This window comes from Hemiscyllium ocellatum, chromosome 6, assembly GCF_020745735.1.
Source record: "Hemiscyllium ocellatum isolate sHemOce1 chromosome 6, sHemOce1.pat.X.cur, whole genome shotgun sequence".
Lineage (NCBI taxonomy): Eukaryota > Metazoa > Chordata > Chondrichthyes > Orectolobiformes > Hemiscylliidae > Hemiscyllium > Hemiscyllium ocellatum.
In genome coordinates this window covers 69,578,127-69,604,783 of record NC_083406.1, presented here as the reverse complement: position 1 = coordinate 69,604,783, position 26,657 = coordinate 69,578,127, and positions in this window count along the sequence as shown.

Below are 26,657 nucleotides of genomic sequence, written 5' to 3'. Positions count from 1 at the left end.
CGCTCGCAACATTTGGTAAAAACGTGGGTGAGATTCCCAACACTATTTGACTGTAATGCTGAGGGAGGAGGACCGTTAACACTGACAGGAAACCTAACACAATCGATCTCTTGGAACCCGACGTACCCCATAACAAATAGAAATACAAATTCAAATTTATCAAACAAACTCAATTTCACTTCTAACATTTGTTTAAAAATTTATTCGGGGAGAAAAGTAGAGCTGGCAAGACCAGTATTAGTAGCCCATTTCTAGTTGTCCTTGGGAAAGTGGAAGCTTATGTGGTGGAGGGACACCAGGGAACTCAAACATTTGGTATATCCATGTGGAGCCAACACAAATTTGGGAAAATCACCTGGGATCAATCAAAGCAATACACAGCTGCCTGATCCCAGGGATGGGCACAGCTGGTCAGGCACCATTTGAAAAACAGGAGAATCGATGTTTCAAGTATAAGCTCTTCAACAGGAAGAAATGTCGACTCTCCTGCTCCTCAGATGCTGTCTGACCGGTTGTGCTTTTGCAGCAGCACACTCTCCACTCTGATCTCCAGCATTCGCAGTCCTCATTTTCTCCCAGTTGATTGGATCCCAGGGATGGCCTAGCATGGCCCTATTAAGTGCAAGATAGGCATTGAGAATGTCACACCTTCTTGAAGGGAGGTGAAGCCTGGCTCCCACCAAGTCTCTCTGTGAGTGAGAGCTCCATCACCCACATTAAGTACAACCATGGTCCCATTTCAAACCAGTTTAAAGAAGTAATGCTGCTTTCAGGCATTCATTACCTTGATGCATCAAACATGCTCTCTATTATTAGTTTTATGAACATTATTATCCTTAAATTTTAAGTTCATTAGCAAATGTTGCAACTTAGAAAAACTTTAGGACCCTTTTCTTCTACCCAGCAAAAAAGACTAATTCACAAGTGAGTACAGATTCCTTTGAACGAAAACAAATTAATCTCGGAGATAACATAACCAGTGTGATGCCATATATCTCATTGCAAGTGGCACAATTTACCTCTTACTCATGTAGTCTCTCCCTGTGACATTTATACATTTTTTGTTTTCAAGGAATGTGGGTATGGCTGGCTAAGCCGGAAATAACAAATAGCGGAACATTTAATTTAGTGTACAACTAAGAATCAACTTTTAAGTTATTTCAAAAAAGAAATTACACAGAAGCAAATCAAAGGGCTTTATTACAGGGGGTAAAACTCGACCGCATGTCAGAGCTCTGATAGAAACTGAAATATGCCAGATTAGAACAGATGACATTCAACGATTCCTGATGGTACATTAAAGAGGTCTTAGATTTCATGTAAAAATTACTCAGCAAATTTTGTCAGAATAAGACATGTTGTTTTCAAATTAATCTATGTTAATGTTGAGATTAATATAAAACTGAAATGAATGGAAATTAAAATCAGACAGGGTGCATAACCAGAAATGCCAACAATAAATGTAAATTAAAACAGATTAAAAGATTCTATGTCAGATAACTCAAAGTTTTGTACAAGAGGCCTGTTTCAAGTGTGCTTAAAAAGGAAGAAAGAGGAGTAGAAAGTCAAAGAGCTTTAGGGAGGTCATTCCTGAATTTAGAATCTATACAGCCTTGTACAAACATGAAGTTATAAGTTGTTCATTTTGGGACTGTTTGTTTAACGTAAATGGGAATAAACATTGGGGGACATGTAACCTGTTCCAAAATTTTATTAACTGCAAAGCTTCATTACTATAACAACAGTGAAAGCCAGGTTGATTTACAGAGAAGATGGTGAACAATATTCACAGCTTTGGACAAAGATAAGGATATCCATGATGACTCTGGTATCCATGATGACTCCAAGTCATAAGGGATGTTAAGAATATCAAGTTTTGGAATCTGATTGAAGATTTGTAGCTCGGGTATCCGTTGTTGTGGTTCTGCTCGCCGAGCTGGAAGTTTTTGCTGCAAACGTTTCGTTCCCTGGCTAGGGAACATCATCAGTGCTGTTGGAGCCTCGTGTGAAGCGCTGCTTTGATGTTTCTTCCGGTATTTATATTGGTTTGTTCTTGCCGCTTCCGGGTGTCAATTTCAGCTGCAGTGATTTGTATGTGGGGTCCAGGTCGATGTGTCTGTTGATGGATGTTCTTGCCGTTTCCGGGTGTCAGTTTCAGCTGCAGTGGTTTGCATATGGTGTCCAGGTCAATGTGTCTGTTGATGGAGTTTGGGGATGAATGCCATTCATCCCCAAACTCCATCAACAGACACGTTGACCTGGACCCCATATACAAACCACTGCAGCTGAAACTGACACCCGGAAACGGCAAGAACATCCATCAACAGACACATCGACCTGGACCCCACATACAAATCACTGCAACTGAAACTGACACCCGGAAGCGGCAAGAACAAACCAATATAAATACCGGAAGAAACATCAAAGCAGCGCTTCACACGAGGCTCCAACAGCACTGATGATGTTCCCTAGCCAGGGAACGAAACGTTTGCAGCAAAAACGTCCAGCTCGGCGAGCAGAACCACAACATCAAGTTTTGGACTCAGCCATATCTTAAAGAATTCATTTAATTTCAAGTTATCATGGCATTGGGGATCCAGCATTTCTACCTGGATGAAAGGCCCATGTGTTTCATGTTAACATAGAGATGGGGTTTGAGAAAGGAACAGTTCTTGGCAAGCCATTAAAATGTAAAATTTTTGGAATTTTGTTGGTATTTCACTGAACATTATAGACAGATCAGCCTACAAGGATCTAAATGCAGGGGCTGACCTCAAGCAGCCACACTTTGAATGATGGAGGACAACCACAATATGCAATCACTTGTATGATATCAGTCACATGTCCAGTTAGTGGTACTAAAGGTGAAACCACCCTCGTTCACCTGCACAATTCTTCCATGAGACATCCATGAGATTAAAGGCTCTTAAGGTAACTGTCCACTCAATATCAGTAAAAGAGATTTACAAGAGAAAGGATAATCCAAAGGAATGAACACCATCAAGGTCAGCAATCCTCGAGCCTACTAATCTTTCAAATCTGAAATGAATGCATTCTAGAAAAACGGTCAGATCACCAGTTTTCTTGAATTTGTGAAGTCAGACTTAAGGGAGAAGGGGTGGTGTTGAATTCATTACAGTTATTTGTATCATTGTGTAATGGGTTAATTATGTGGAAAGTACTTGTGAATGTTGTACAAGATAATGGATATTAAACATTAGTCTGAACTAATTTGAAGCTCTATCCACTCTGATGTACAGTACATCCACTGGATGGAGTATAAGACAGTTTTGGGCAGTTGTAGTTGGAGTCATATCTTCTGTTTCTCACATTACCATCAATATAATATATGGGTAAAACCTCATCTCCTTATCCAAGACAAGATCCTCTATTGATGATATGTATTCATGGTTCATCCAACACCTCAAACTACTCAAAATTACCTAGACTCGTATGGGAAGAAGGATTGGAGGCAGTATTCTACATAAGACACCCCGGTCTTATCACTAATATTATAACAGAGCTGATTATACTGTAGAAAAAAGCACAGGCAATAGTGATATGTTTATTAAAATTTTATTAACTTACTAAAATTTAGAAACAGTGGCTTGTGTTTATTTGTATATGGTTCTTAACCAAAAGCAATGCATATGTATAATTGTAAGTAAATTAATTCCTTTGATAATTATTCTTGGATGGATTCTCAAAAATTGCCTTTTATTCATGGTAAAATGCAGGAAGCATATTTCAATTGTTCATTTATTATTGAGCACAATATCCAAATTTCATAAGCTATAAGGTAAAGAAAATCCTTGCTTGAAGGGACAGAAATAAAGGCCAATAATCTGAATTATTAATGATGCCCTAATGTAAAGGAAGAAAATTATAGATTCATATAAAATAATATACTTGTAGAAATTCCTAAATGGAAACTCTTCAACCCACTCTGTTAGTAAAGCAATGGACAACCAAATACAGCATTGTAATATAAAATGTCTGCAGTACAGACAAGGCAGATTTCAGGACAGTTCCCACTAAAAGTTGAAATTTTTGGATGATTAGAAAAAAAATCAGAGCTAAGTTGAGACTTTAAAATATGGTGATCCTATGTCAGCTAATACAAAAAGAATAAGGGGAGTATAGAAACAAAGCAGGGAGACCATTAGAAAAGAAAAAGAAGGGTCTATAAAGAAAGATTAGGAGATAAAGAGCAATAGAACAGCATTTTATAAACAGTAAAGTTGACGTTAATAAAAATAATGACAATTTAAGTAAATCATTTCATGGAATACCTGCCACTCATAAGATAAAGAAGTTCCATCAAACCTTTAAAGTGCAAATGTCACCAGGGGAATGCAAAAGAGGAGCATTCTATTAATTTGGCTCAGTCAGAACCTGGATTATTTCTGAAACCCAATAATCCAGTGAATTAGCATATATTGGTCACGAGACTGGTAAAAGTGGATTGGACCAGTGGTGCTGAACACATGGATGCCCTGATTTTGTGTTCACATTGCACTCAGGAATGCAAGATGTGAAATGCAAGATGCTACTGATTCAATGAGTGAAGATTGATTGCCCTGAGGTGTGCTGTGAGTTCGAGGAATGATTATAGCAGCCAGCAGTGCCAGTTGGGAAGAATGCTCGAAATCTCCCGAAGAGTAGCCATCACCGTCACATTGCCAACCTGTTCCTATTTTACTGTGTTGCAAAAGAGCTCCACATTTCTCAGAGAAGACCTGATGCCAGTTTCTTCAGAAATGCAGAGCAGACCTTTGTCAAACAGTTTCCTCGTAGTGCTGGATTGTCAAGGGAATACAGTCATACCGGCATTAAATCTCTACATTTTAACATTTGATCTCTTGTCATATTAGTCAACGCGTTTGCATGGATATAACCAGTAGAGAATGATATAACCCACCAAAGCAGAATATTTTACCAATGGATTTGATGCCTTGTGCAATGTCATGAATGATTGGTCAGTGTAGAAAAATGATCTGGACTTGAGTATTCACATTTCCTCATCGCAGGAAGCACCACAATGAATCTGAAAATGAATTCTGGAGCATAATATTCTTTTAATCATCATTAAATAAAGTCATTTTATACACTATTAGATACGGTAAATATACACTCCCTTTTATTATAGCATCAAAACGCGCAGAAGGAGATCATTCAGTCCATTGAGTTGATGCAACTTTCTGGAGAACAGCCCTATTCCTGAAAGGACAGGATGTTGGATACTGGGAAGGTGTTCAAGTTGGCAGAATGTAGCTAATTTTGATCAGACGGGTGTGTGCTGGCACTTCAACTATTCACTTGAGTGATGCCGTGTTTGAAAGGATCCTGAGCCATATGTTCAAACAGTGTCTTCGAGTCATACAGATGCACAGCATGGAAACTGACCCTTCAGTCCAACATGTCCATGCTGACCAGATATCTTAACCTAATCTATCCCACTTACCAGCACCTGACCCACGTGCCTCTAAACCTTACCCATCCAGATGCCTTTTAAATGCACCAGCCTCCCCCACTTCTTCTGGCAGCACATTCTAGGTGCACACCACCCTCTGTGAAAAAATTGCCCCTTCAGTCCCTTTTATTTCTTTCCCCTCTCGCCTTAAAGCTATGTCCTTTAGTTTTGGACTCCCCTACCCCAGGGAGAAGTCCTTGTCTATTTATCCTATACATGTCCCTCAAGATTGTATAAACCTCGATAAAGGTCACCCCTCAGCCTCTGACACTCCAAAGAAAACAGTCCTGGCCTATTCAAACTCTCCATTTAGCTCAAATCTTCCAACCCTAGCAACATCCTTGTAAATCTTTTCTGAACTCTTTCAAATTTCACAACATCCTTCCAATAGGAAGGAGACCAGAATTGCACGCAATATTCCAGAAGTGGCCTAACCAATATCCTGTACAGCCGTAACATGACCTCCCAACTCCTATACTCAATGCACTGACCAATAAAGAAAAGCATACCAATTCTTTTTTACTATCCTATCTACCTGCGATTCTACTTTCAAGGAACTATGAACCTGCCTAGCCTACACATCCTTGAACATTAGGTGCAATTTAATATGGCCAATTCACCAAAGCATATTCTTACAGATAACTGAAACCTCCTTACCGATTTATTTCAAAATTTCTTGCTGACTATTAGGGGGTTTATAATACAATCCCAATAAGGTGATCATCCCTTTCTTATTTCCCAGCTCCATCCAAAAAGCTTCACTGGATGTATTCCCAGGAATATCATCCCTAAGTATAGCTGAAATGCTATCCCTTATCAAACACACCAGATCCCCCTCCTCTCTTGCTCCCCTTTCGATCCTTCCAAAGCATTTGTGTCCTGGAACTTTAAGATGCCAGCCCTGTCCACCCCTGAGCCACATTTTTGTAATTGCTATGATATCCCAATCCCATGTTCCTAACCATGCCCTGAGTTCATTGCCTTCCCTATTAGGCCTCTTGCATTGAAATAAATGCAGTTTAATTAATCAGTCCTACCTTGTTCTCTGCTTTGTTTCTGCCTGCCTTGACTGTTTGATTCACTCTTTTCCCAACTGTACCAGTCTCAGATTGATCTCTTTTCTCACTCTTTCCCTGGATCCCATTCCCCCACTTTAATAGTTTAAATTCTCCCGAGCAGCTCTAGCAAATCTCCCTGCTGGTATATTAGTCTCCTTCCAATTCAGGTGCAATCCATCCTTCTTGTACAGGTCACTTCTACCCCAGAAGAGATTCCAATTATCCAGAAGTGTGAACCTTTCTCCTCTGTACCAGGTCCTCAGCCACACATTCATATAATCTGCGCTCACTAGCTCATAGCACCGGGAGTAATCCAGATATTTCTACTCTCGAGGACCTCTTTTTTTAAATTCCTGCCTAACTCTCTATATTCTCTTTCCAGAATCCCATCCTTTTCCCTTCCTATGTCATTGGTTCCAATGTGTACAATGACCTCCTGCTGATCTCTCTCCCCTTTGAGAACATTCTGCACCCTCTCTGAGACATCCTTGATCCTGGCACCAGGGAGGCAATACACCATTCTGATGTTTCGCTGATGGCCACAGAAACGTCTGTCTGTGCCTCTGACTAGAAAGTCTCTTATCATAATTGATCACTTGGAATCTGACATACCCCTCATGACATTAGAATCTGTCTTGATACCAGAAACTTGGCTGTTGTGCTACCTGCTACTGAAAGTCCATCACCCCCTATATTTTACAAAACAGCATTCTTGTTTGGAATGGAGATAGCCAGAGAAGACTCCTGTACTACCTGTCTACCTCTCCTAACTTTCCTGCCATTAACCCATCTGCCTGACTGTATCTGCCATCTATCATACCCCTAGATCTTATAAATTCCTTATTGACTCTAACTGCCTATCCAACTGATCCATGCAAACTGATGGGATTCACAACCAAAGACAATTCCTGCAGACATAAGCATTAGTAACATGCAAACTCTCCCTAAACTCCCACATCCGATAGGAAGAGTATATCACTCTACAAAAGGCCAGCTTTGCTCCTTCACAATCTACAGACCCAGAAAACCGCACCTCATTTTGCTCTAAGAACAGTGCTCCGGGCTAACTTATTACTTATGGTTTATATTTTTAAAATTTAATTAAAAGACAAATCTCAATAAAACATATAATCAAGAAAAAAAAACTCCCTTCACTCACTACTGTAGACTTGTAGCAAGGTTACACTTAAAAACTAAGCATTTATCTATTCCTGTGCTGTGAGCTCTCCCACACAGGCTCCTCTAAGGGCAGCTGTGAATTTCGCTGTTATTTTTTCCTAGATGCACTCTGATGTCCAGAGAGACATGAACTCAAACAGCAAAGGCAATAACTGCAGGTTCATTGCTGTGTCAGACAGCAGTGTAGGTTTATTTCTCTCTCTCCTTCACTGACCATGTGGTCACTGCCTTTTGTCTGTCTTCCTTCTTTTAAAAGTGCCATTGTTTTGATCCTTTTTCCCCCAAAGTTCCAAAACAATGCAACAGCATATAAAACAGTAATTGCTGCTCCTGGAATTTGAGGAAATCACCTCCAACACCTAAAATACCTCAAAAAAGGAGCAGCTCTTACAGCCAAAATTTTTTCCCATCTTCCCTCTTGAATTACCCAGAATCCAGTTGAATTAAACTTTCCATTATAATCTCACCACACATTTTCAACCAAATCCCTCGTGTAAACGTACATCACCATTAGATTACTTACAGTGTGGAAACAGGACCTTCGGCCCAACACGTCCACACCGACCCGCCACCCACTCATACCCCTACATTTACCCCTTACCTAACACTACGGGCAATTTAGCATGGCCAATTCACCTGACCCGCACATCTTTGGACTGTGGGAGGAAACCCATGCAGACACGGGGAGAACGTGCAAACTCCACACAGTCAGTCGCCTGAGTTGGGAATTGAACCCAGGTCTCAGGTGCTGTGAGGCAGCAGTGCTAACCACTGTGCCACCGTGTCGCCCACAAATTAAATATTGGAGTAAGTTTAAATCTACCTTGACATGTCACAATAATACTTAAGTGCCACAGAAGCATTTTATAGGACTCAGTAATAATACTTCCCACCTTTGGTTCATTAGAAACAAATAACTCTTTCTGAAGCACTTGGCAAATAGTTAAGAATGAAGTTAAAGCTTAGCTGAAGACTCTTTTATCCATTGTTTCAGTTAGATGTTAAAAACCCATGGCTCTTTCAGAGAAAGAACTGGAAGTTTTTCCGATGTTCAAGCCTACAATTCTCCTTCAACCACTGCAACAAATAGTCTAACTGGTATTTACCCTCTTGCAGGTTGTGGAACTATGCTGTTGACAAAATTATGTTATGTTCAGACAAATGCCAATAGAAACTGCACAATGACAGGTGTGCCTCGAAATATTTCCATGAGTCATGTCAGGAGTTCAGAGAATTAAAACTTTCACTCACACCAGTCCATCTCCCAAGAGATCAAGGTTACTGAGTAGAGATCATGAGAATGTCAATTGTAGGTAAATCTGCCTCAAGGACAGGATGTGTCTAATTACAGTTTCTTGTTCCAAGCTTCAATTCTTATTTCTTTATACTTGCATGTTGGATCATTTTCACATTAGTCAGTTGCCCCTGTAACTTCTTTTCAGCATTCTGTTCAGAATCTTAAAGTTGGCTATTCACAGTGTTGTTATTCCTTCTGCAGTAACAGACAAAAGGACATCTGCATGAACCATCTTACGAATCTAAGAGATCACTGCGGTTTCAGATTCTGCTGTCAAAGAATGACTCCTCCATTTTGGGAATTTACAGAAGTTTAAATATGCTTTGCTGGCATAAGATAACGTATCTTCTTCCAAAAGTATGAATTTTGTGATAGAGATGTACTTCTCCATTTCACTCTCCTGTTTGATCTCAAAATAAGCTGAAGCGATTGTGGCAAAAATGCAACATCTCTTATGGGATTGTATTCAATGAGGATTGGCTTTATTAATCTGCTGACTAAAGCTTGATGAAGACCTGTCATCAGTTCATACATAGAACTATCTTCTGCCACACATTCAGCACAAAGTATTATAATTAATCTTCTACATTTGTTGATGTAGGACAGCATATCATTTGCAGAAGCTGTAAAGCAAAATAAACATTTTAAAATGAACAAATAATTTAAATAACCTAGCAAATTTGGATTTATATGGTATCTCTAATGTAATAAAATGTGCCAATGGTTCGCAGAAGGGTGCTAAAGCAACGTGTGTCCCTGAATCAAATAAAATGATCAAAGGATAAATAGTCAAAAGCTTGACCAAAGCAGTACATTTTAAGGAGTATTTTAAAGGAAAGCAAGAGGAAGAGAAGCAGAGAATGTTGTGGAAGGAATTCTAGAGGTTAGGGCCTAGACAAATTAAGGCACAGCCGCAGTAATGAAACTAATAAAATAAAGGATTCTCAAGAGGCCAGAATAAGATAAACATCAATATGTCAAAAGGTTACGGGTCGGTGGAAATTACAAAAATGAAGAGGCCTGAGGCCCTTATACTTAATGCGGAATCAATGAACATCAAGGAGCTCAGGGATAATGGATACTTGTGTCCAGGTTTGAGTTCGAACACCACCCGCACAGCTTTGGAAAGCCTCAAGTAAGTGCAGGGTAGAATGTGCATGGCCAGTCAAAAGGCACTGAAACAGGCAAACCTATGGATATTAAGAGTTTCAGCAGCATAAGATTTGAGACAGAAATGCAGTCAGGGTATATTACATAGAACATAGAACTTAAAAAATGCAACGCAGTACAGGCCTTTCGGCCCTCGATGTTGCGCCAATCCAAGCCCACCTAACCTACACTAGCCCACTTTCCTCCATATGCCTATCCAATGCCCGTTTAAATGCCCATAAAGAGGGAGAGTCCACCACTGTTACTGGCAGGGCATTCCATGAACTCACGACTCGCTGAGTAAAGAATCTACCCCTAACATCTGTCCTATACTTACCACCCCTTAATTTAAATCTATGCCCCCTCGTAATATCTGACTCCATACGTGGAAAAAGGTTCTCATGGTCAACCCTATCTAAACCCCTAATCATCTTGTACACCTCTATCAAGTCTCCCCTAAACCTTCTTTTCTCCAATGAAAACAGCCCCAAGTGCCTCAGCCTTTCCTCATACGATCTTCCTACCCTACCAGGCAACATCCTGGTAAACCTCCTCTGCACCCGTTCCAGTGCCTCCACATCCTTCCTATAGTATGGCAACCAAAACTGCACACAATACTCCAGATGCGGCCGCACCAGAGTCTTATACAACTGCAACATGACCTCAGGACTCCGGAACTCAATTCCTCTACCAATAAAAGCCAGTACGCCATATACCTTCTTCACAGCACTATTTACCTGGGTGGCAACTTTCAGAGATCTGTGTACATGGACACCAAGATCCCTCTGCTCCTCCACACTACCAAGTATCCGACCATTAGCCCAGTACTCCATCTTCTTGTTACTCTTACCAAAGTGAATCACTTCACACTTAGCAACATTGAACTCCATTTGCCACCTTTCTGCCCAGCTCTGCAGGTTATCTATATCCCGCTGTAACCTGTCACATCCTTCCTCACTGTCAACAACTCCACCGACTTTCGTATCATCCGCAAACTTGCTCACCCAACCTTCTAGCCCCTCCTCCAGGTCATTTATAAAAATGACAAACAGCAATGGTCCCAAAACAGATTCTTGCGGAACACCGCTGGTAACTGCACTCCAAGATGAACCTTTACCATCAACTATTACCCTCTGTCTTCTTCCAGCCAACCAATTCCTAATCCAAACCTCCAACTCACCCTCAATGCCATACCTCCATATTTTTTGCAGTAGCCTACCATGGGGAACTTTATCAAACGCCTTACTAAATCCATATACACCACATCAACCGCTTTACCCTCGTTCACCTCCTTAGTCACCTTCTCAAAGAATTCAATAAGGTTTGTGTGGCACGACCTGCCCTTCACAAAACTATGCTGATTATCCTTGATCACATTATTCCTATCCAGATGTTCATAAATTCTATCCCTTACAATTCTCTCTAAGACTTTGCCCACAACAGAGGTAAGACTCATTGGCCTATAGTTACTAGCGTTATCCCTACTCCCCTTCTTGAACAAGGGAACCACATTTGCTATCCTCCAGTCTTCTGGCACTATTCCTGTAGACAACGAAGACATAAAAATCAAGGCCAATGGCTCTGCAATCTCCTCCCTTGCTTCCCAGAGAATCCTAGGATAAATGCCATCAGGCCCAGGGAATTATCTATTTTTACCCTTTCCAGAATTTCCAACACCTCTTCCCTACATACCTCAAAGCCATCCATTCTAATTAATTGTGACTCAATATTCACATTGACAACAATGTCCTGTTCCTGAGTGAATACTGACGAAAAGTATTCATTCAATGTCTCCCCAATTTCTTCAGCCTCCACACACAACTTCCTACTACTATCCTTGACGGGACCTATTCCTACCCTAGTCATCCTTTTATTCTTGACATACCTATAGAAAGCCTTTGGGTTTTCCCTAATCCTATCAACCAAGGACTTTTCATGTCCCCTCCTTGCTGCTCTTAGCTCTCTCTTTAGATTCTTCCTGGCTACCTTATAACTCTCAATCGCCCCAATTGAACATTCACGCCTCATCTTTACATAGGCCGCCCTCTTCCCTTTAACAAGGGATTCCAATTCCTTATTAAACCACGGCTCCCTCACACGACTCTTTCCTCCCTGCCTGACAGGTACATACTTATCAAGGACACTCAGTAGTTGTTCCTTGAACAAGCTCCACATATCGATTGCACCCTTCCCTTGAAGCCTACTTTTCCAAGCCACGCATCCTAAGTCATGCCTCACCGCTTCATAATTTCCCTGCCCCCAGCTATAACTCTTGCCCTGTAGTGCACACTTATCCCTCTCCATCGCTAGAGTAAAAGTCACCGAATTGTGGTCACTGTCCCCAAAGTGCTCACCTACCTCCAATTCTAACACCTGGCCTGGTTCGTTACCCAGAACCAAATCCAGTATGGCCTCACCTCTTGTTGGCCTGTCTACATATTGTGTCAGGAAACCCTCCTGCAGACATTGGACAAACACTGACCCATCTAACGTACTCGAGCTACAGCTTTCCCAGTCAATATCTGGAAAGTAAAAGACCCCCATAACAACCACCCTATTACTTTCACTCTTCTCCTGAATCATCCTCACAATCCTTTCTTCTATGTCTCTAGGACTATTAGGAGGCCTGTAGAAAACTCCTAACAGGGTGACCTCACCTTTCCTATTTCTAAGCTCAGCCCAAACTACCTCAGATGGCGAGTCTTCATCCATCGTCCTTTCCACTGCTGTAATACTATCTTTGACAAGCAATGCCACACCTCCCCCTCTTTTACCCCCACCTCTGACCCTACTAAAACATTTAAACCCTGGAACATGCAACAACCAATCTTGACCCTGTTCTACCCATGTCTCCGTAATAGCCACAACATCGAACTCCCAAGTACCAACCTACGCTGCAAGTTCACCTACCTTATTTCGTATACTTCTCCCATTGAAGTATACACACTTCAAGCCACCTTCCTATTTACAGGCACTCTCCTTTGAGATCGATGCCTGGTTCCTAACCTCCCTACACTCCAGGTCCTGCACCCTAAAACTACAGTCTAGGTTCCCATGCCCCTGCAGATTTAGTTTAAACCCCCCGAAATAGCACTAGCAAACCTCCCAAGGATACTGGTGCCCCTCAGGTTCAGGTGTAGACCATCATGTTTATAGAGGTCCCACCTTCCCCAGAAAGAACCTCAGCTATCCAGAAACTGGAATCCCTCCCTCCTGCACCATCCCTGTAGCCACACATTTAACTGCTCTCTCTCCCTATTCCTCGACTCTCTATCACATGGCACGGGTAACAAACCAGAGACAACAACTCTGTTTGTTCTAACTCTGAGCTTCCAACCTAGCTCCCTGAAAGCCTGCCTAACATCCTCATCCCTCTTCCTACCTATGTCGTTGGTGCCAATGTGGACCACGACTTCAGGCTGCTCCCCCTCCCCCTTAAGGACCCGGAAAACACGATCAGAGACATCACGTACTCTTGCACCTGGGAGGCAACATACCAAACGTGAGTCTCTCTCGCCCCAACAAAACCGCCTATCTGTGCCCCGAACTATCAAGTCTCCAATAACTATTGCTCTGCTCTTCTCCACCCTTCCCTTCTGAGCAACGGGGATAGGCTCCTTGCCAGAGGCTGAACCCCATTGCTTACCCCTGGTAAGTCGTTCCCCCCTACAAGTATCCAAATCGGTATACTTGTTCTTGAGGGGAACGGCCGCAGGGGGTCCCTGCACTGGCTGCTTCCTCCCAGTCCCCCTCACTGTCACCCATCTGTCTACAATCTTTGGAGTAACTACTTCCCTAAAGCACCGATCTATGACCCCCTCTGCCTCCCGAATGATCCTAAATTCATCCAACTCCAGCTCCAGTTCCCTAACACGGTCTTGGAGGAGCTGGAGATGGGTGCACTTCCTGCAAGTGTAATCAGCAGGGACGACCATGGCATCCCTCACCTCATACATGTTGCAAGAGGAACATTGCACTGCCTTCACTGCCATCCCTCTAAAAGTAACCCTTAAAAAAAACTAGGTCTAAACACGAGAATAAGCAAAATGCAGCACTTACCTTCTTACCACAACGGGTCTTATTATTAGGTGAGAGGAGGAGGGCGAGTGGGAGGCTCTACCTTTGTAGTGCCTCGGGTTCCTCTCCTGCGCGCCTTTATAGGAAAACAACTTACCCAAGTAAGCTTGCGCTACACCAGCTTCCGGGTCCGCTCCGAGATTTTTTAAAAAAAAAAATTCAAATTTAAATCATTAAACAAGCGTCACCGAGCCTTCAAGCAGCCACTGCCAAACAGCCCTTACCTGCTCTGTTGAGAGAGTGAGGCCGAGGCCTTGAAGCTGCACGCCTTTATAGGGGAAAAATACAAACAACTTACCCAGGTAAGCTTGCGCTACACCAGCTTCCGGGTCCGCTCTGCGCTTTTTTAAAAAAAAAATTCAAATTTAAACCGTTAAACAAACATCACCGAGCCTTCAAGCAGCCACTGCCAAACAGCCCTTACCTGCTCTGCAGAAATGAATGTTTGGTTATCTGATTGGGAATTCAATTAGGTGTAATATGACATCAAACTCATGAATTAAAGTAGTTAAAAAGGTGCTCGGTATGCTTGCCTTCATCGCCCCGTCCTTTGAGCATAAGAGTTGGGAAGTCATGTTGAGGTTGGATAGGATATTGGTGAGGCCTTTTCTGGAATATTGTCCAGTTCTGTTCGCCCAATTCTCATAGATTTCATACAGTGTGAAAACAGGCCTTTTGGTCCAACAAGTCCACACCAACCATCTTAAGAGTATTCCATCCAGACCCATTCCCCTACATTGACCTCTGACTAATGCACCTAACCTACACATCCCTGAACACAGTGGGCAATTTAGCTTGGCCAATGCACCTAATCTGTACATCTTTATATTGTGGAACCAAACCAGAGCAAACACATGCAGACATGGGGAGAATGCGCAATCTCCACACAGACAGTCACCTGAGGCCTGAATCAAACCCAGGTCCCTGGCACTGTGAGGCAACAGTATTAACCACTGGACTAGTTGGACCAAGGGATCTGTTTCTGTGCTGCAGGAGTCTATGAATCTATGACTTTATCTTCAGACAGTTGTCAGAAAAAGGAATAGAGTTGGTAGCTAGGGAATGGAATCTGTTCATATTTAATCTGAGGAAATTTCTGGTCAGTACTTAATGTCAAATAAGCACTCTGACAACTTAACAACAGTGAGGGATCGAGAGAGTTGGTGTTGAGGCAGGGCTGAGTGTCTTCAGCATATATGTGAAAACTGAAGCGGTATTTTTGCATGAATGCCTGTAAGAGACAGTGTGAAAATGGGAAAGAGGAGGTGGGGGCCAGGAGAGTAGTAGAGGGGGCGGACTGTCACTGAAGATAACTAAATTGCGGCTGTCCAGGACATTGGTTCGGCCACTTTTGGAATATTGCTTGCAATTCTGGTCTCCTTCCTATCGGAACAATGTTGTGAAACTTGAAAGGGTTCAGAAAAGATTTACAAGGATGTTGCTAGGGTTGGAGGATTTGAGCTATAGGGTGAGGTTGAATAGGCTGGGGCTGTTTTCTCTGGAGTGTTGGATGCTGAGGGGTGATGTTATAGAGGTTTACAAAATCATGAGGGGCATGGATAGGGTAAATAGACAAAGTCTCTCCCCTGGGGTGGTGGAGTGCAGACGTAGAGGGCATAGGTTTAGGGTAAGAGGGGAAAGATATAAAAGGGACCTAAGGGGCAACTTTTTCACGTAGAGAGTGGTACATGTATGGAATGAACTGTCAGAGGAAGTGGTGGAGGCTAGTACAATTAAAAGCGTATATGAATAGGAAGAGTTTGGAAGGATATGGGCCAGGTGCTGGCAGGTGGGACGAGATTGGGTTGTGATATCTGGTCGGCATGGACATGTTGGACTGAAGTGTCTGTTTCCTTCCTGTACATCTCTATGACTATGACTCTATGGAAGAAAATTGCAAGATTATAGTCAGATTGAGAAGGCCCAAGAAGGATAGTTTACCTTTCTCATGGTGTCATTTGACGTCATTTGGGACTTTGATAAGAGCCAATTGAATGCTGTGTGAGGGACAGAAACCAAACTGAAGAGATTCAAAGTTGGGCTTCGGGCTCAGAACTGAGAGGCAATAGTATATTCTAGAGCATGCAAAGGCAAGGGAGATTTAAAATGGTGCAATTATTTGCTAGATTGTCAAAGTTGTTTTTTTGATGAGGGATGATAAAGGACATTTTGAAAGAGAAGGGAGCATGCCCAAAGACAGGACCATAAATATTACCCAGCATTATGTCATATTTAACCCTAATTGAATTCCCAACCAAGAAAGGGAGTTGGACTATCAGCAGTCCAGTGGGAATAGAGTGATGATTGGAACTCAAGTCATAGATCATACATCAGAAGATGCCCTTCAGTTTACTGAGATTTTGCTGTCTTGTCTACACTAATCCCACTTTCCAGCACTTCCCCTATAGCTGTGAATGTTATGACATTTCAAGTACTCACCCATGTACTTGTTAAAGGTTGTGAAATTTCCTACCTCAAAAAGACACCCAGGCAGTGCATTCCAGATTCGAACATCCTCTTGGTGAAAAGATTTTTCCTCACATTTCTTTTAGATCAGATTAGATTTCCTACAGTGCAGAAACAGGCCCTTTGGCCCAACAAGTCCACAACGACCCTCCGAAGAGTAACCCACTCACCTACTCCCTGCTAATGCACTTATCACTATGGGCAATTTAGCATGGCCAATTCACCTGACCCGCACATCTTTGGATTGTGGGAGGAAACTGGAGCACCCGGAGGAAACCCACGCAGACACAGGGAGAAGGTGCAAACTCCACACAGACAGTTGTCCGAGGCTGAAATCGAACCCGGGTCCCTGGCGCTGCAAGGCAGCAATGCTAACCACTCTCCCTCTCCAGTGCAATCACATTCTTCCTATAATGCGGTGATCAGAACAGCACACAGTATTCCAGTTGTACCCTAACCAAAGTCCAGTACAGCTCTAACATAACTTTCCTGCTCATATTATCTATGCCATGACTGATAGACATGTCCCGCATGCATTTTTAACCATTTTTAACCATTCTATTGATCTGACCAGTTGCCTTGAGAAATCTGAGGACAAGCACCCACGGTCTCTTGGTTCCTCTGAAGTTCTGAGTGTCCAGTCATTCATTGAGTGCTCCCTTGTCTTGTTCACTCTTCCAAAATGCATCAATTCACAGTTTTCAAGGTTAAATTCCATCTGTCACTGATATGTCCATCTGGCTAATCCATCAATACCTTCCTGTAAACCAACACCTTTTTCCTCATTGCCAACTATCCAGCCAATCTTAGTGTCATCAGCAAACTTACTTAACAGCCCCCTACATTTTCATCTATATCATCTCTATCATTATATTTATACATATTTAATATATATTTGTGTGTGTATCATGAACAATAAGGGACTCAGCACCGATCCCTGTGGTACACCACTGCATATTGGTCTCCAGTCATATGAAAATCCTTTTACCACAACCCCTCTATCTCCACCTTGCAAGTTACCCTGGATCCCAAATGTCTTCACCTTCTTTATCAGTCTCCCATGTGGCACCTTAACAAAGGTTTTGCTGTAGTTCACATAAACATGAACTGCAGTGCCCTCATCTATATAGCTAGTCATCTCCTCAAACAGTTCAATAAAATTTGTTAGACGCACTTCCCTCCAACAAAGCCATGCTGATTATTCCTGATCAAACCTTGCCTCTTCAAATGAAGATTAATTCTCTCCCTCAGAATTATTTCCAAAACCTACCACTGAAGTGAAATTTGGTGAGTTTCATGATCATGATAAGCTTGGAGAGCACAAAAGGAAATAGAAAATAATGTCAATAAATAGGGGTTATATTTTTAACTTTATGCTTTGATGGAATGAAGTTATCACAGGACGGCCATGATTTGTTGTATATCTCTTTCTGTGGTTCAATGCACAGGAATATAAGTATGAGCTCATGTTTGGATTGGAGAGAACTTGTATTTTTTCTTGAAGGAATGAAAGTGGGAGTCAGTACAGCAGGAACAGCGGGAAATAATAAAGGCTTTTGATTAGAGAAAGGCCTTGAAAACAGAGAGGTTTCCAAATAGTTAAACAAAAACATCAAGCAGAGGGCCAAAAGTTAGACAGCTGGGAGTTTGAAAGCAAGCTTCAAGACAGCTATTTCCAAGGGCAGATTAAATATAAAATGGGGTTGAAGGACAACTGAGGGATATTGATGATTGGCAATAGAAAAATTAGTTGTAAATACATTTCATTCTATATATATATATATATATATATATATTCAGTATTGTTATTAAATGGACAGGAATAAACCTATCCTACCTCCTCCTGGAAGGACATCGCGTTCAAAAATGCATAATCGGTAACCAAACTTTTCCTCGAGAATTGAAGGTAGTACTTCCAGTGCAAATGTTTCTTCTTTAGCACTGAGGACAGCATCATTACTCTTAAGGAGCAGCACATATGCATCATATTCCTTACTGTCTAAACATTAAGTTCAAAACATCAGCATTAATCAGTACACTTTGGGAAAGAACAAGAAGATAACAGTTAATAATATTTCTTTATGAATTAATATATGGCATTAGACAGAAATTTTACTTGCGAGAATTAGAATGCTGTAAAAAGTTGCTCAAGCTTCCTGCCCAAGTAAACTCATCAGTGACAACTTAACAATGGACAATAACCTACTCATATTCACCTTCGCTGTGCATGATACTACTGTCCCTGGCCTACTGCTCGACCATACTGAGTAATGTGGAAGAATACTTTAAAATGCTGATAGGGTCAAATGACAGATGTAGGATGCCACTTGCCATTCTTGGTTTGGGGGCATGCATAATATATTCTCTGACCATACCAGCTTGTTATCCAGGTGACTGGGATGATGAAAGTGAGCTTTTCTCATCCACATATAGTTCGGAAAAGCAGGAATTTCTCCTCAAGCTCCGCAATGCCAATGCAAGAAGAAGGTTAATGACCTGTGCTCTGTAAGAGTAGTGCTACTATCTTCTTTCTGCTATCTCATACACATAGGGCTATCACTCACACTAAGTGTGCCACTGCACATACCTCTTATCAACTCTCAATATTGCGTGCATGATGTCCACGCCATACCTCTCACACATCTTATTCTCCCAAATGGTTACCATTTCTTGTCTTTTGCACTTCCTACTCTCTCACTGGCACCCTTTCATCTCCTCTCCTGCTTTTGCATCACAACTAACTTCTTTTCAATATACTTCCATCTTAGTCAGTCACACCTTTTGAATCACAACAGGAACACTTGGCCCTAAGACTGGACTAATAATTAGATGCAAGTACATGGTCATCAGGTAGTTGCATTGGATTAGTGAGATTCTATTCATGTCCTTAAACCCTAAAAGATATCTTTTTCTCGACCAAGAATCCATTTTCACCATATTTTTACAACTTCCAAAACATTATCCTTGCAATTTAAAGTGACAGAAAATTCAGCCCATTATTTTAGGTTGATGACCTGTGTAGTGATTAGAATCAAGTGGATCTTATGGATTATGAGATCTTTGACTGGAGTTATTCACCTTGGGTCAATCAGGAAAGCCTGAACAGGGGATTCAGAACCTCCTCAGTTCAGGGACTGACTCTGAGCTGACTGGCCACAGTCCCTGTACTGTGCACATGTAAATAAAGGGTGACTTGTTGATAGGATAGCAGCCTCTGTGCAGTTATTTCAACTGTCATCAGGAAAAGAGTCAGTCAACTTGATGGAACTGTTAAGCTTACCTTGGTGTTTTTCAACTTTCAAAATCATTTAGGATATATGTGGACTTTGTGTTTTCGTTAATTAGTTAAGGTTAGTATTTTATTAATTTGGGGTTAGTGGGCATTACTGAAAACGCCAGCAATTTATCCTTCGTTCCTAACTGCCCTTGAACTGAATAGCTTGCATGGCTATTTCTGAGACCAAGTAAAAAATAATCACTTCCCATAGATCTGGACTCAGGCAAATGCCAGACCAGGTAAGGACTGCAGATTTCCTTCTATAAACAACAATAACAAAACAGATTGGGTTTTGCAACAACAAATGCTAGTTTCACAGTCACCACTAGTGAGACTAGTTTTTAATTCCAGATTTCACAAATTGAATTTTAAATTCCACCAGATATCACAGTGGGATTTGAACCCATGCCCCAGGGTTTCTAGCTTACAAAATTTGGTAACATTAGCATTTCACAAAAACAAAGGCGGTGACCCAATCACAGCCTGATCGAGGTATTCCTATTTCTGAAAATTTAGGAAGTCTGGTTTGACATGAATCAAAATACAACCGACATATAGGTTTTATTTTTAAAATTTTACCTTCTAACGTTTCATCTCTGGAAATGATGTCTCTGAAGCAAAGCACAAAATAAATCTTGAACTTGACATATACAACTGCTACAATGATGAAAACAGCCACTGCCATGATTATTGGTAGGACTGCTGGACCAGTGTCACCTTTGCCTATGAGAAAGTAAATTAAATAATATTTGTTGCGGTTACCAGAACTTCAGAATGCCAATCAGAAATTGCAGCCTGTATTAGCCAATAGACTACAAAACACTATGGTTTCTGGTGTTGACTGAATATATGATTATTTGAAGACCAGTACGTCAAACCCAAGACTAAAGTGTATTTGGCAGCAATGGTTACTGCAATTCAATATACTTTGGAGGACAGACGTAATGCTCTGAAGGTGGGAAGTTGGGTCTGAGAGGCTGTAAAGCTGAAGATGAGGTGTTGTTCCTCAGCTTGCATTCAGCTTCATTGGGACACTGTAATAGGCCCAGGGTGGAAATATAAGCATGGGAGTAAGGTGGTTTGTGGAAATGGCAAGCAACTAGAAGTTTGGGGTCATTGCTACAAAGAGAGTGGAGATGATCCTCAGTGTGGTCACCCAGTAAATGTTTGGTCTCACTAATCTAAAGGAGTCCACATTGCAAGCACTGAATTCAGTAAACTAGATTAGTTTAGATTCCCTACAGTATGGAAACAGGCCCTTCAGCCCAACAAGTCCACACCACCCTTCAAACAGCAACTCACCCAGACCCATTCCCCTACCCTTTATTAATCCCTGACTATGGGCAATTTAGCATGGCCAATTCACCTGTACTGCACATCTTTGGATTATGGGGGGAAACCTGGATTTCTTCCGGGTGCATCGGTTTCCTCCCACAATCCAAGAATGTGCAGTACATGTGAATTGACCATGCTAAATTGCCCAGAGTGTTAGATGTATTAGTCAGGAGTTAATAAAGGGTAGGGGAATGGATCTGGGTGAGTTGCTGTTTGAAGGGTGCTGTGGACTTGTTCGGTCTTAGGAGAAATGGATGGGTTCCTCTTCAGAGGGTAAGTGTGGGCATGTTGGGCCAAATGGCCTGTATCCATACTGCAGGATTCTATTCCTTCATCTATTCCTGATGAAGGGCTTTTGCCCGAAACGTAGATTTCACTGCACTTTGGATGCTGCCTGAACTGCTGTGCTCTTCCAGCACCACTGATCCAGAATCTGGTTTCCAGCATCTGCAGTCATTGTGTTTACCTCCATACTGTAGAGGGTCAAATTTAATCACCCATGTAGACACAGAGAGAATGCGCAAACTCCACACACACAGTTGCCCAAGGCTGGAATTGTGAGTCTGCAGTGCTAACCACTAAGCCAACGTGCTGCCCTTGAAAGAAGTTGAAGTAAAATACTGCTCCATTTGGAAGGTATATTTGGGGCCTGGTCACTAAGGAAGGAGGAGGTAAATACTACAATTGCATGGGAAGGTACCATGGGATGTGAGGTAGTGAGGATGTTTTGGGGGTGATGGAGGAGTGAACTAGGCTGATTTGGAAGGAAAGATGCCAGCAGAATGCTGACGGTGGAGGGGAGGGATGTGTTTGTTGGCAATGTTAGCTATACCCTGCTGGAAGTGGCAGAAATGCTAGAAAATTGCAAAACATCAGATAAATCTGTGCAGAATATAGATGGTATGTTTCAGGTGTGAACCTTAATTCAAACTGCATTTAATCAGGAATAGTGGAAAGAGAAAGTTTAATAACCTTCCGAGTCCTTCTGTGGAAAACAGGAGACAGTTAAATATATTTTCATAGAATCCCTACAATGCAGAAAGAGGCCATTCAGCCCATCAAGTCTGCACAACCCAGACTTAGCCCCACACTCTATTCCTGTCACGCCACATTTCCCATTGCTAATCTACTTAGGCTGCATATCCCCAGGCACTATGGGCAATTTAGTATGGGCAATCCACCTAACCGGCACCTAAACTTGGGGCCTTGAGCAGAAACCAGTGCAACCAGTGGAAACCCATGTCGACATGTGAGAACATGCAAACGCCACACAGACAGTCACCCTAGGCTGGAATCAAACCCAAGTCCCTGCTGCTGTGAGGCAGCAGTGCTAGCCACCATGCCATTTCATCTTTTATTTCTTCCATTGTGGCACCTAATGCCCTCTGTCAATATCAGGGTGGCATGGTGGCTCAGTGGTTCGCACTGCTGCCTCACAGCACCAGGGACCCATGTTCGATTTCAGCCTTGGGCAGCTGTTTGTGTGGAGTTTTCCCTGTGTCTGCGTGGGTTTCCTCCCACAATCCAAAGATGTGCAGGTTAGGTGAATTGGCCATGCTAAATTGCCCATTGTGTTCAGGGACGTGTAGGTTAGTTGCATTAGTCAATATATATTTAGGGGAGGGTAATGATTCTGTGTGGGATACTCTTCAGAGGGTCAGTGTGGACTTGTTGGGCTGAAGGACTTGTTTCCACACTGTAGGGATTCTGAATCATAAATCACACAAGATCATACTAAGAATAGGAATAGATCATCTCACCTTTAGAGCCAGCTTTGCCATTCAATAAGATCATGGCTGATCAAGAGGGTGGAGTCTCAGAATTAAGGGATCACCAAGTTAAGACTGAGGTGAGGAGGAATTTCTTCTCTTATAGGATTTATAGAACTGAAACTCCTTTCCACAGACAGCTAAGTGGTCAGAATCCTTTTATCTATTTAACTTCACATTCCTACCTACCCTCATAACTCCTAACTCCTTTGCAGATCTAAAATCTATTAACTCAGCCTTGAATATATTCAATCACCCAGCCTGCACTGTTCTCTAGTAAACACATTGGGATTCTATTCACTGGAGTTTGAAAGGATGAGAGGTGATTTAATTGAAACATACAGGATTCTTAAGGGGCTTGACAGGGTAAAAGCTGAGAGGATGTTTGCCCTTATGAGATGGTCTAGGACCAGAGGGCATAGTCTCAGAATAAATGGATGGTCATGTTAAGACTGAGGTGAGGAGGAATATTTTGTCTTAGAGGATTTATAGAATTGAAACTCCTTTCCACAGACAGTTATATTGTCAGATTCCTTGTGTTTATTTAAGGCTAGAAGTCATACTACACCAGGTTATAATCCAGCAGGTTAATTTGAAATCACAGGTTTTCGGAGTGTTTTGCCTGATGAAGGAGAAACACTCTGAAAGCTTGTGACTTCAAATAAACTTGTTGGACTATAACCTGGTGTCATGTGACTTCTGAGTTTGCCCACCCCAGACTAACACTGCCACCTCCACATCATTATTTAAGGCCGAGGTATATTTTTGATCAGTAGGGGAATTAAGGATTGTAGGGAAAGGCCAAGAAAGTGGGCTTGAGGAATGGCAGATCAGACGTGATCCTATTGAATGACACAGAACATGTTTGAAATGCCAAATGGCCTACTCCAGTTCCTATTTCTTATGATCTTATGGTCTTCTACCACCATAGCTGTTGCTTCAGACAAAGTCTTCACATGGACTTGGATATGAAGTTAGAACTTTATGACTTACATAGTTAGCATTAACCAGCTTTCAGACCATTAAAAGAATGAATAAAAGAACATGAAACCAAGACTGAGCAGTCTATCTTATTACTACAGGATGGAATACCTTTTTCGAGAAGAATGATGTTACCGATTTGCTGCGTGTCTTGACAAATTAAAACACACTGATAGGTTTTATTCAAATGTTCCTTTTTAATTTTCATGAACACAAGTAGTGCGATCATAGATGATCTGTTATCTTCATGAACTATCCTAAAATTCAAGAATGTGTGAACATGATGGAATTATAATGGAAAATATGAATTATGTTAACTTATAAATAATTCTAAAAGTAAATATTTTCCACTTTAGCAAACAGTACAGTGAACAGAAGAGAAAGGCCAATAATTACTGACAATGTTACAACTTTTTTAATGGAATCAATGCAGTGTGGAAACAGGCCAAATGCCAAACAAGCCCACACCAACCCTCCAAAGAGTAACCCACCCAGACCCATTCCCCTATCCTTTAACTCCACATTTACCCCTGACTAATGCACCTAACCTACACATTCCTGATCACTACAGGCAATTTAGCATGGCCATTTCACCTGACCACACATCTTTGGATTGTGGGAGGAAACCAGAGCACCTGGAGGAAACCCAGGCAGACACAGTGAGAATGTGCAAACTCCACACAGACCATCGCCCGAAGCTGGAATTGAACCCGGGTACCTTGCGATGTGAGGCAGAATTGCTAACCACTGAGCCTCTGTGCCACCCCCACATAGGGATGACAATTCCCTGACCGGGAGTTGTACCTAGACCATGGCAGTGAAATCACCGAACCCTAACCACTCGACCATGAGGGATGGACTGCCAGGAACTGCCTGCCGATTCCCCCTCAAGGAATGTTCATAACAAGGATATTTTATTGCCAAAGAAATGAGACTCAAATAGAATAGACAAATGGCTTTGCCCATTATGTAACACATTGTTGTTTAAGGAAGGTAATGATTCTGTAAGTTTAAATGTTGGAAACTAAGTTTGGCTCAATCCAATAGGTTGATTTCATACAGAGGAGTTGAATTTCAGATCCCAATATGTGTCAGCTGATAGTCTAAACAATTATGTCTAACTAATCAATGTAACTTTTATTTATTGCTACTTGCAAGTGTTGCTGAGCCAAGTGTCTCTTATTGTTAAGACTCAGTAGTGACTCATCCTCTACCATGGTTAGATTTGATAAAGAAGAGGTTTCGTGGTAGCAGTCTGCTCAACTAGTAGCTGGTAGTGGTCAGTTCTGCAAGATCTTATATGGAGATCAGCAGTGGTTTGATTGCTCAACTACCTCAAGGTAACAGTTGTGAAAAATAATCCATTTGACTCAGGAGAAAAAGAAATTCAGAAGTCAATTGAATTTATCACTTTAAGAGCACTACCACTTTAAGAATACTCAGCATCAGCAGCAGCAGCAAATGTTTGACCAGATAAGATCTCATGAAAAGCATAACATGTAAGAGGAGCAATCTTGGCCTATCACCCTGGCTTACATTGCTATAAGGTTCAGACCTCTAGGTTGCGTCCTGCACTTTGGAGAGGTTGCTATTTTGAACTCTTGCTTTCTCTTTTTCTTAATGATTTGTCCCTCACCTCCAGCTGTCAGATTGGAATCGCTACAGTGTGGAAACAGGACAACCAAGCTCACACCAACCCTCCAAAGAGTAACCCACCCAGATCCATTCCCCTACCCTTTAACTCCACATTTACCCCTGACTAGTGCATCATCTAACCTACATATTCCTGAACACTACAGGCAGATTCTGTAAGATTTTCACAACTTTTTTGTTTACAATATTTTATATAATACCGATCTTGTAGTGCATTTCTTACACAGATTACTTTAGCTTTTCTTCACAGTCTCCAGCACGTGCTGCTGCTGATGCTGTGTCACTGTTCTAGATTCAGGGAAGGTCCCATTGGACTGCAAGATGGCAAATGATACACATATTCAAAACGGGAGGGAAGCAGAGAGCAGGAAACTATAGCCCAGTTGGATTTCCATCTCGCATAAGAGAAATTTTAGAAACAGTTTTTAAAGTTATAACAGGGCACTGAGATAAGTTCAAGACAAAAAGGCAGATTCAACATGATTTTTGTGAAATGGAAATCGTGTTTAACCACTCTGTTGGAGTTCTTTTTGAGGAAATAACATATGCTGTGCATAGGTGGAATCATTAGATTCACTGTACTTAGATTTCAGATGTCACTTGTTAAGTGCTACATCAATGGTTACTGAGGAAAATAAAAATGAATGGTGTTGGGATATTGGCATAGACAGAAGGTTGACTGGATAACAGGAAGCATGGAGTCGATATAAATGGATTCTTTTTCTGGTTGGCAAGATGTAATGTGTGGGATGCAACAGGGATCAGTACCATGACATCAGCAGTTTATATAATAAAGGTAAAGTCACCATAGTCCAGCTCGCTCATTAGAGAGAAATAACTGTGGTGATTTTAACCACAGGGTCACCACACTTCAGGCAAGGGGAAGGGGTTGAGAAGGAGCATCGTTCATGGTAATATCAGGCATGGGAATTGAACCCATACT